Source organism: Palaemon carinicauda, chromosome 6 (assembly GCF_036898095.1).
Source record: "Palaemon carinicauda isolate YSFRI2023 chromosome 6, ASM3689809v2, whole genome shotgun sequence".
Lineage (NCBI taxonomy): Eukaryota > Metazoa > Arthropoda > Malacostraca > Decapoda > Palaemonidae > Palaemon > Palaemon carinicauda.
In genome coordinates, this window is record NC_090730.1 from 167,803,937 (window position 1) to 167,816,547 (window position 12,611).

A 12,611-nucleotide genomic window follows, 5' to 3' on the forward strand; every position below is an offset into this window, starting at 1 on the left:
AGAAGCAGTTGGTTACGATCATTCTGCGCCGTACTGAATTCCCTCTGAAATTGTATCGGATCCTTCAAGACATTTCCTCTTCCATGAAATAGCCCAAGGGTTATTAGTAATATACAGCTTAGGGTGAAAAGTATGCATATCTTAGTAAATTCAACGTTCTTTAAGGTTGCATTCCTCTTGCCCTTGCACTGAGAAACATTTTTCCAGGTGCTCATGCTCTCTAGGGCTGTTGCTTATTGCTGTCACCGTCTTACTCGTTGCAGAAAGTATTGGAAGAACATATATTGCAGGAAAGAGACCGTATTCATATTTTGAGCTTTTCTCTTATTAATGAAGATATGTTTCTTGGTGCTTCCCATTTTTGTTTCTTTGTTTCTTTTCCTTATATTTTTTTACTCAAAATTCCAGAAACAACAGTTACTTGAGAAGGTGAAGTGATAACACACAAATTGAATTGCAATATATTGGAAATATCCTCTTTATCAAGAAAAAGATAACAAAAATTTCTTCTATCTTAATTACCCAAAGATTTCCTACGTAACTCTTTAGTAGTTTTTTCTCCTAGGTTGTTAAATAATTTTTTAAAAGTATACATAGTCTCTTTATCCAAAGATTCTACTGAAATTTAAGTTAAAAAATAAAAAACAGTAATGTTAAATTAGTTATATAAAGCATTGTATTAGTCATACATGTAAAAATATATATTTTTATGAATGTAGATATGTTTTGTAGGAAAGGGTTCTAATGTCAATTGTAAATTAGTTTGAAGGTTAAATTTCAGGACAGAAAAATATGGTAAGCTCATCATAAAGTTGATGTTTCAATGCAATAAACAGGGTTATATTAGACAGTACAGTATTGGTTAGTGTTCTACATATCAAAGTTTCTAAGAATAGAATGGTCCCTTTTAGCCATTAAAGGTACAACACACTTAATGCTTGCCTCTTAAAATTGATGATGTTTCAGTAAATATAAGCCAAATCCTTTTAAAAACCATTGGAAAACAAAATAGAATACATCATTTAAATAGATAATACTTAAAATATATAAAAGTGATCTATTAGAAGACATAAAATATAAGAGTGCCCTATTAGAAGTTGTTATTGTTTAAATGACTTGATATTAGTAAATGATACATATTTAAAATATAAAAGGGGTCTATAAAAAGTTATTATTATTGCTAAAAAAACTTGGGGAAAATAATACTTATTAAAAAAGTGACCTATTAGAAATGTTTATTGCTTAAATGACTTAAAAGAGTAGACCCTTTGAGAGGAAATCTGGATAAATATGATCTGACGATGGCTGTGGCAATATAGAAATAGACATGAAGTTTGATAGGTCACTGAGTTTGTACATAAGATCAGCATGTGTCTGGTGTCATTGCTGGGTAACTGCAGGGCTAGACGATGATCCTCAAGTTCGTTAGTTGATGGATCTTGTGTCTGCTTGCTTCAGTATCTGGTTCAATAAGGTTTTCCCCCTTCGAGACTTGATTATATGATGTGGCAGTTGTGTTGAGTTTACCAGGTGAGTCATAGTATAAATACTTGTCTCCAGTCTCTTTATCCTCGGAGATCTCCGTATACAGGACAAGATGTTTCATCCTACTTGTTATTTCTTCTTGGTGAGATCACTGCAATAATAAGATTTTTTACAGGTAAATACAGAAAGGTTGATCTTATAGATTGATGTTTATATATATATATATATATATATATATATATATATATATATATATATATATATATAAATATATATATATATATATATATATATATATATATATATATATATATATATATATATATATATGTATGTATGTATGTATAAGGTAAATAAAGACAGGTTGATCATATATATATATATATATATATATATATATATATATATATACATATATATGTATGTATATATATGTATATATATATATATATATATATATATATATATATATATATATATATATATATATATATATATATATGTATATACATATATATACATATATATATATATATATATATATATATATATATATATATATATGTATATACATATATATACATATATATATATATATATATATATATATATATATATATATACAGTATATATATGTATATATATATATATATATATATATATATATATATATATATATATATATATGTACAGTATATATATATATATATATATATATATATATATATATATATATATATATATATATATATATATACAGTATATATATATATATATGTATATATATACAGGTATATATATATATATATATATATATATATATATATATATATATATACAGGTATATATATATATATATATATATATATACAGGTATATATATATATATACCTATATATATATATATGTATATATATATATATATATATATATATATATATATATATATATATGACTCAAATTAATTGATTATATTTTGTTTAGGAAGGAAGACAAGAAAATTTTAATGGAATGTAAGAAAAGCCCCAATCAGGAAATGGAGATCAAAGACTTGTAAGCTGATGTGGGAGAAGGCAAGAGAGTTCAGAAGTAAAGTGGAAAGAGTCAAAGAAGAGAGAAATTCCAGATTTGGCTGATGAGACAAGGGATGTTATGAACATCTTTTTGCTTCATCTATTTAATGACTCGCCTATTCTCATTCTACCATCAACCAGTATTTTCTATTTACTCTAATCCTAAATAGTTATGTGAATTACTACTTTTAACATTCTTCCTTCATCCTTGTAGATATTCTTTCCCTCTGTTATCCCTACATTAAGGGGTCTGTTGCCCATCAGGCATAATTTTTATCAGCCACAGTTATTGGCGGTGGTCCTAACCTGTTGACTAAATAGTCCAACTGCAAGGGAGCAGTTTCCAAAGTTAATGGCAGTGGGCCTAGCCTTTTGCTAAAAAGCAAGCCTGCAAGGCAGCAGCTGTCCTTTTAGTCACTTTCTATGACACGCAGGACATACAGTGGTATAATTCTGTGCTTCAACTTTTTCATTTCTATAAATTTGCTCACAATTTTAGGCTGTTTGGAAATTTTTTTGCTCAACTTAGATAGGCGAGTAGGCTGATATTACTTTTTCTAGAGTCCTATGGAAGTGCAGTGTGAAATTCTCTGGTATTAGAGAAGGCTCTTTTGTTTGGTTTGTGGTGGCTTATGTGGTAACGTCCCTGACTAGTGATCTCCAGAGTGGGGTTCAAGTCACGCTCAAATTTCTTAGTTCCTTTGGTCGCTGCAACCTCACCATCCTTGTGAGCTAAGGATAGAATAGTATGTCTGAGTGTACCCTCAAGCAAGAGAACTCTAACCCAAGATGGTGGAAGACCATGATACAGAGGCTATGGCACTAACTAAGACTAGTGAACAATGGTTTGATTTTGGATTGTCCTAGAAGAGCTGCTTACCATAGCTAAAGAGTCTCTTCTACCCTTACAAGAGGAAAGTGGCCACTGAACAATTACAGTGCAATAGTTAACCCCTTGGGTGAAAAAGAATTGTTTGGTAATCTCTGTTGTCACGTGTATGAGGACAGAGGAGAATATGTAAAGAATAAGCCAGATTATTCGGTGTATGTGTAGGCAAAGGGAAAATGAACCGTTACCAAGGAGAAGGATCTAATGTGGTACTGTCTGGGGGGGGGGGGGGGGGTTCAAAGGACCCCATAACTATCTAGCGGTAATATTATATTTGAATGTGTGTATATATGATTATTATGTATAAATATATACAGTATATGATAATTTTATCTGTAACAAATACCCTTTAATGTCGATTTTGCTCTCCCAGGGAATCACAAATCCATAGGGAAATCCCTTGAGAGAGAGAGAGAGAGAGAGAGAGAGAGAGAGACACCAATGTGTTCCAAAATCCAATTTGATATTTCGTTCTTCCCATTTTTAACTATACCAATTCCTCCTTACCCATTACATGTATTGCTTTCTATATGAAATTATTCATCTAAACTTTCTGATATCTTTATTCGGATTTAAATTTAGTTTATGAGTAGACTATAATTAATATCATGGTTAAATAATGTACCAACCAGCCTTGTATCAATATTTACACACTTCACTGGGAATCTACGCCATATTTACACCCTTCCCGGGGAACATACTCCACATTTACACCCTTTTCCGGGAACACGCCACTTTTACACCATTCTCTGAGAATAAACGCCGTATTTACTCCATTCTTTGGGAATCTACGCCATATTTACACCCTTCCCGGGGAACATACTCCACATTTACACCCTTTTATGGGAACACGCCACTTTTACGCCATTCTCTGAGAATATACGCCGTATTTACACCATTCTTTGGGAATATATGCCCTATTTACACCATTCTCTGGGAACATACACCACATTTACACCATTCTCTGGGAACACGCTACATTTACACTATTCTCGGGGAATATACGCCCTATTTACTCCATTCTCTGGGAACATACGCCACATTTACACCATTCTCTGGGAACATACACCACATTTACACCATTCTCTGGAAATATACGCCATATTTACACCCTTCTCTGGGAACATACACCACATTTACACCATTCTCTGGGAACACGCTACATTTACACTATTCTCGGGGAATATACGCCCTATTTACTCCATTCTCTGGGAACATACGCCACATTTACACCATTCTCTGGGAACATACACCACATTTACACCATTCTCTGGAAATATACGCCATATTTACACCCTTCTCTGGGAACATACGCCACATTTACACCATTCTCTGGGAATATATGCCATATTTACACCCTTCTACGGGAACATACGCCACATTTACATCATTCTCTGGGAATATACGTCATATTTACACCATTCTTTGGGAATATACGCCATCTTTACACTATTCTCTGGACCTTACGCCTTCAAAATCAAAGTTCAAACAAATGGAATTTCACCTTACCTCTGCACTCTTAGTGAGAGTTTGTTGAATCGTCTAGATCATTTTAAGAAAAAGGATGCCATTGAAGATGAATAACAGGAACAGAATGTCAAAAAGGTTGGTGATATTTGTTAGGAATTCACTGATGTCATCCTGGAACAAAACAGACAAACAAGGATGATGCACTTGACTGAAAAGAATGTGAATCTAAATAAATAACATAGAATTACCAAAGGATAATAGACTTTAAGGTTTAAAGGCCGCTGATGAATGGCAGGGACAGTGACATTGCCCTGTCGAGGAGGACAATGCCCTAGAGACTGACCATATATACATTATGATCAGCGCCCAAACCCCCTCTCCCCCCAAGCTAGGACCAAGGAGGGCCAGGCAGTGGCTGCTGTTGACTCAGCAGATAGACCTATAGGCTCCTTTACTCACAGGGATGGTAAGGTTGCAGTGACCAAAGAAACTAACGAGTTTGAGCGGGACTCCAACCCCAGTCTGGCATTCACTAGTCAGGGACATTACAACTTCGGCGACCACAACCTTTGTCCATTATCCTTGGAACTACGACAATAAAATTTGGGGTCAATATGAAATCAGGAAGTAAAGATCCAATGGGTGGTTTTTTTTTTTTTTTTTTTTTTTTTTTTTTTTTTTTTTTTTGGACTTCCAAGATAACTGTGGGTATGATCGAGTATGGTTTCTCAAGGGATACTGCCTTGTCAGCAATATTTGCTTATAGTAACTACAATACTAAAAGGAAGACCTTGGGAATTATGTATTTTAATTCTAAATCTTTTTTCTTTTTAATTCTATAAACTCGAAATATGGTTTTATTCTTATAAATGCAAGTTATCCAATGAAATTTTCGTCTCGTGAGATGTAGAAAGGAATGTTGTTTGATTATACTATGTAAGACTTGTAAAGAAAAAAAAAATGATTTTGATTTATTATTATTATTATTATTATTATTATTATTATTATTATTATTATTACTAGCCAAGCTACAACCCTAGTTGGAAAAGCAAGATGCTCTAAGCCCAAGGGCTCCAACAGGGAAAAATAGCCGAGTGAGGAAAGGAAATGAATAAATGATGAGAATAAATTAACAATATATCATTCTAAAAAAAGTAACAACGTTAAAACAGATATGTCCTATATAAACTATTAACAACGTCAAAAACAGATATGACATATATAAACAATAAAAAAAAACTCATGTCAGCCTGGTCAACATAAAAACATTTGCTCCAACTTTGAACTTTTGAAGTTCTACTGATTCAACTACCCGATTAGGGAGATCATTCCACAACTTGGTAACAGCTGGAATAAAACTTCAAGAATACGGTGTCGTATTGAGCCTCGAAAACGTTTCCTGTTATCTGATTGGTTAGAATTATCTTGTCCAACCAATCAGCGATCGGAAACTTTTCCGAGCTAAAAGGACACCCCTGTGAGTCGGTGCAAATCTGCCTCACTAAAAAGAATTGACTATAGTAAACTGGCGAATACAGAACAACAGGTTATTATATCTTCATCTTTAGAACTAAACTTCGATTGACGGTTTGTGTGTGAGGTACAGAGAAATTTATGTAATTTCCGGTGGTAGGACTAATGAAAAGAAAAAAAAAGTTACCTCATGGAATTCATCAGTAATATTGGATTTTGCTTGGTGGCCATACTGTTCCGTGCTTCCCAAGACTGCTAAACGTATTATGCTCATTATTCCCAGAAGTCCAATCATAAAGACGCATACTTTCATATCCGCTTTTACAAATGTAGCCATTATGACCTGCGGTGATGAAAAGTGGGGTTAGAAAAGAAGCTTTAATATACCGTCAAATATATATCATTTTTTTTTTACCAGAACACACACAACGATAATATAAGCTACTTGAATGAAAAATCCTAAAAAATAATGATTTTTTTAAAAATCAGAACACACAAAACGATAATATAATCTACTTGAAAAAAAAAACTTTTAAGATGTTTAATTTATATTTTGCTAAAAATATTCAAAACAACTCAAAGAATCGTTTGGTCTTATAGATCTTTTGTTAGTTATAATCATTGTTATTACTAGCCAAGCTACAACCTTAGTTCGAAAAGCAGAAAGCTACAAGCCCAAGGGCTCCAACAGGGAAAATACCCCAATGAGGAAATTGAATAGCAAATGAACTATATATAAGTAATTAATAAGATATAGAATATATTAAGATCAGTAACAAATTTAGAATATATCAGTCATAAATAAATTATAAAATAGCAATAAGGTCAACCTGTTCAATAAAATAGAATTTACAAAAGAAAAATTAAAAAAGGATAAGTTTGAACTTCTGAAGATCTACGCTAAGATTATGAAGATCACTCCAGCATCTGGTCACACCTGGAATAAAATTTATGGAACACTGTGTAGCATTGTGCCTTAAGATGGAGAAGGCATAGTTACTACCATTATTATCAAAAGCTAAGCTATAGCCCAAGTTGGAAAAGCGAGATGCTATAAACCCAGGGGCTCCAACAGGAAAAAAATTCTCTGATAACACGATGTCTTAGTTCAATAAATAAATATGGATGGAATAAGCTTGTATGTAATAGCAGAATTAAAACTACAGTAGGCTCAGTAGCCTATTGAAAAGATAATTAGACTAGGCATGTATATAGACTTTTAATCTTAGGGATGAGTTTCCGTTGATTATTGACTGATAAGATTGAATAGATGGATTTCACTGTGAAGTAGCACTTGAACACTATGGCAAGTGACAACATAGGCCTACTTGCTAAACTACAACCCTAGTTGGAAAAGCAGAATGCTATAAGCCCAGGGGCTCCGACAGGGAAAATAGCCTAGTGAGGAAAGGAAACGAGTCAGAATAAAATATTTCAAGAATAGTAACATTTAAATAAATATTTCCTATATAAACTATAAAAAACTTTAACTTAACAATAGGAAGAGAAGTAAGATAGAATAGTGTGTCCGAGTGTACCCTCAAACAAGAGAACTCTAACCCAAGGTCAGATAACACATTCTTTTAGGGTAAATTCCTATAATTTTATCAAAACGTTAAATTTTATCGCATATTTTAATCTGATCTGCAATAGAAGTAGTTAGCATTCAATATAGAGGCTAAAGTGTCTAGTGATATACCTAGAAGTTGATTTTTTTTTTCATATTTTTCTTTATTTTCGTTTTTTTTTTTCTTTTTAATCATCTCTGTCTTTTTTTCTGTGTATAGCCGTGCTCATATTGAAATTATGTCTATTTTATACCCTATCCTTTACTCTTGGTTTAGTATTTTTGTTGTGGTTTCATTTGCTTTCCCTAGTATGTCTAAGGCATGTAGTATCCTGCGTTTCCAACTAGGCCTATAGGCTACTACTGCTACAATAGGCCTAATAATAATAATAATAATATTAATAATAAGGATAATAATAATAGACAGAGCATAAATCTAGCTTATATTTCTGTTGTTAATATTGATAGGTTCAAATTGTAGTTAGGAAGAAGGATAGGCCTATAGGCGAACGTACAGAGAGAGACCAAGAAATCGTTTACAAAATGAAATTCCGTATCCTTTCTTATAGCCATTTTACGAGTCATATGAGAAATATAATTATATAATTTCATATAACAATTATTATAGCCATCAGTATAATCCATTCATCTTTGGCGCTCAAGATCTACATCGCCAGAACTTAGGCCTATGTGTCAATGCTACGTAAAGAGCTTTAACGAAATGTATTTTATTGGAATTTTACATATGTTTATTATAATAAGGTAAGCAGATTATAGTATATATATTATAGATTATAGTATATATATTACCTTATATTGGATTTTGATCCAAATGTATTGCAAGACCTGCCACAGTTGCACGTCAACTCCCTTCAATGTCCAACTACTGACTGACCCGTGAGTCGACAGGGTTGCCAGGTTTTCCAAATAAAAAAAGGCCAACGTCTGATCAACTGCAGTTTTAAAAGGCCAACCTAATAGCAGAAACAGGCCGAAAATAGAGCATTTAAGGCTAACCAATTTCAAAAAGGCCAAGTTTAGGTATCTAGCACAAAAAAGGGACAAATTTTGAGTTTTTTGGCCCGAAAAAGGCCAATCTGGCAACTCTTGAGTCGACTCGTGACTGACTGACAGATCATGAGATTATTATTATTATTATTATTATTATTATTATTATTATTATTATTATTATTATTATTATTATTATTATTAATTTGTAAGCGACTCTACTGGATAGATGGAACTCGGGAAAAGTTTTAAATGTATTATTATTATTATTATTATTATTATTATTTCTAGTAGGCTACTACTAGGTAAGCCGCAACCCAAGTTGGAAAAGCAGGATGCTGTAAACCCAAGTGCTTCAACAGGGAAAATAGCCCAGTGAGGAAAGGAAGTATAAGGAAATAAATAAACTACATAAGTAATGAGAAATTAATACAAAATATTTTAAGAACAGTAACAGCATTGAAATAGCTCTTTCATATATAAACTATAAAAAGAGAATTTGTATATAAAGAAAACTAAGCTATTTGTTTTTTTAGTAATAAGTTTATCAGATATAGGTCTATCAGTTTATCAGTAATAAGATTATCAGATATTCAAACAGAATATATCTTTTTATAGTTTATTTATGAAAGATTTATTTTAGTGTTACGGGATTGAAATATGTTATTTTAATTGTCCATTACTTCTCTTGCAGTTTATTTGTTTCATTGATGTTTCCTTTCCTCACTGGGCTACTTTTCCCTGTTGGAACCCTTGGACTTATGACATCCTGCTTTTCCAACTAGGTTTGTGGCTTAGCTAATAATAATAATAATAATAATAATAATAATAATAATACAACCCTAGTTTAAAAAGCAAGATGCTATAAGCCTAAGGACTCCAGCAGGGGAAAATAGTCCAGTGAGGGGAAATAAACTACAAGAGAAGTAAGGAACAATCAAAATAACATATTTTAAGATCAGTAACAACATTAAAATGGATATTTCATAAATGAGCTATAGAAAGAGACTTATATAAGACTGGTGGACATAAGAATATTCGCTGTGAGTTAACTTTAAACTTTTGAAGTTACACGGATTCAACTGCCTGATTTTGAAGATCGTTCCACAACCTGGTCACACCTGGAATAAAACTTCTAGAATACTGTGTAGCATTGAGCCTCATGATAGAGGAGACATGACTATTAGAATTAACCGCATGCCCACTATTACGAACAGGGTGGTACTCTCCAGGAAGATCTAAATGTAAAGGATGGTCAGAATTATGAAAAATTTTATGCAACATGCATGACGACCTAGTGAAATGTTATTCTTCTGGGACAGTAATTTACGACTTTATCGAATATAATACAAAAGTACAAGCATAAAAACATGTAGTATGTGGAGATCTTTAACGTCCAATAAGTAACATTCTATAAAGATCTACACTGCAAGCTATTTTGTTTCCATTGCCAAGATGAACCTGTTTCTATGGTAATAAATGTAGCCTTACGAAATAAAGTTGAAAAGTGTAGTGTCGAGTTTAGTTCATTCAAAGCTGTTTCCCCATTCTTGGGGAAAACATCTATCTCTTTGTGTTATTCACACTTTGTTGACCAAAGTTTTTGATAACTTTATTTGTAGTGGTCATGGATGTGTTGATGATTACCGCTGAAAATGAGGAAGACCTACAGAGAAGAGTTATACTGGCAATTGGGACTTAAGAGAGGGCTGGCATGAGGGTAAATATGGATAATCTAAAATTATGGTGAGCAGTAAGGAAGGTAAGAAGAGGGTAGCCATACATGAAAGTAAAGGCTTGATTATAAAACAGGTGGAGCAATTTAGATACCTGGGTTCTACTATTGTAAGTCAGGATGGATGATGTGAGGCTGAAGTTGAGAATAGGAGAAAAGCATCATGGGAGAAGCGGTGAGAGGTAGAAGTGGCATGGTATGCGAAAAGGCTGATCAAGCTAAAACCCAAGCTCTATAGCACAGTAATAAGACCAGTGTTAATGGATGGATTGGAAACGTGTACTGTAATACAAAAAGAGAAAGCAAAGCTTGTGAGAACAGATTTGATAATGCTGAGGTGGAATATGGAAATATAACTACTTAAAATATTGGAAAATTACGAAACAAGAAGAATGTTTGTTTGTTTTGGGTTTAAATCCAACCCTCCACTGAAGTCGAGTGAACTACTTCTCGGGCGGGTCCATATTAATCATCTAACGAAACATTTTCATTATAACTTATACAATTCTTTGATTGTAGCATCTTCCAAATCATATGATGTGAAAAGTAATGTCTTTAGGTTCTTCTTAAATTCAATTGCTCCCTTTAGGTCCTTCATTTCAGTTGGCAGTTTATTATAATGTCTAGGCGCACAGTAGCTAAAAGCCCTTTCTCCAAATTTACTATTTGTTCTTGGTTCAGATAGCCTATGTTTGTCACTCATGTGTCTTATGTTAACATTTGTTTCTAGTTCTAGTTTGTTCAGGCATTCTTTTAGATATTTTGGTTAATTTTAGTTCAGTATCTTAAACGTTAGTAAGAGTAGCTCGTATTAAATTCTCGCTTTTACCGGCAGCCAGTGTAATTTAATTAGTGCAGGGGTAACTCTTTCCCTATTGTGTAGTCCTTTTATTAATCTAGCGGCTCTGTTTTGTACTCTCTGAATTTTCTTCAGCTGATAATTTGGTAAGCTATAGAACAGTGAGTTGCAGTAATCAATTCTTGAAAATATGTGGTGATTAATGAGTATGGCCATAGATTTTTCATTTAAGTATTTACTAATAAATGCTGTTTCTCATATGATAGTTACAATTTCTTACCATATTATTTATATGTTCATTCATTGTCAGTCTATCATCCATGATTACTCCAAGATTTCTGACAGATTTCTTTAGGTCAATGATTGATTGACCTATTTCAATTCTTTGGAAGCATTCGATTCTTTTTATATCTTTTTCATTTCCAAAAATAATACATTCACTTTTATCTTCGTTGAGCTTGAGCTTTTTTGTTAACATCCAAGCATTATTTCATGTATCTTTCTTTTAGCTTCATCAACTGATTCTATAGGGAAATAGAATTGTGTATCATCAGCGTATATTTTAAATTTAACTCTGTGAGTTTCAAGTATATTTGCCAGTTCAATCGTGTAAATTTCAAACAGGAGAGGACCTAGTACACTGCCTCGAGGCACCCCTTTGGTTAGTTTTCTTGTCTCAGGTTCAAGATCTATTACTACTTTAACTTTGCGGTTTTCAAAATAACTCACAAACCAGTAACATGCTCGATCTACGATGCCCGCAGTTTTAAGGTCTTCCATCAGATATGTATGTTCTACAGCAGGGGTTCTCAACCTTCTTGGCCCATGCACCCCTTTCACCATTTGCAATGATGTCATTCCCCCCCCCCCACTTCCCGTCTTTTCCAAAAGTTGTCTCAAAAATTGCATTGTATATAATATGCAAATATCACTAAAAATCCTTTTATTTTCTTTTTTTCAAACTGAATCATACATTTACATCTTTACATGGATTATTTGTATATGGAATATTACAAATTATATGCAAATTGAAAATATCGATGGATATATAAAACTTAAATGAAAGTAAAATAGTTTTTTAAATTTATAAGAAATACTTAACAGGCCAAACT

At 32.7% G+C, this 12,611-nt stretch overlaps 1 long non-coding RNA gene across 1 annotated transcript; it reads right to left on the reverse strand.

Moving 5' to 3' along the window:
• Positions 1-486: 486 nt before the first annotated feature.
• LOC137642277 (uncharacterized) lies at positions 487-8,858 on the reverse strand. The gene is made up of 4 exons (XR_011044725.1): positions 8,768-8,858; positions 6,578-6,733; positions 4,957-5,088; positions 487-1,636 (listed from the first exon to the last, which is right to left on the reverse strand). It is a non-coding gene; the product is annotated as an uncharacterized lncRNA (long non-coding RNA).
• Between the last annotated feature and the right edge of the window lie 3,753 nt (positions 8,859-12,611).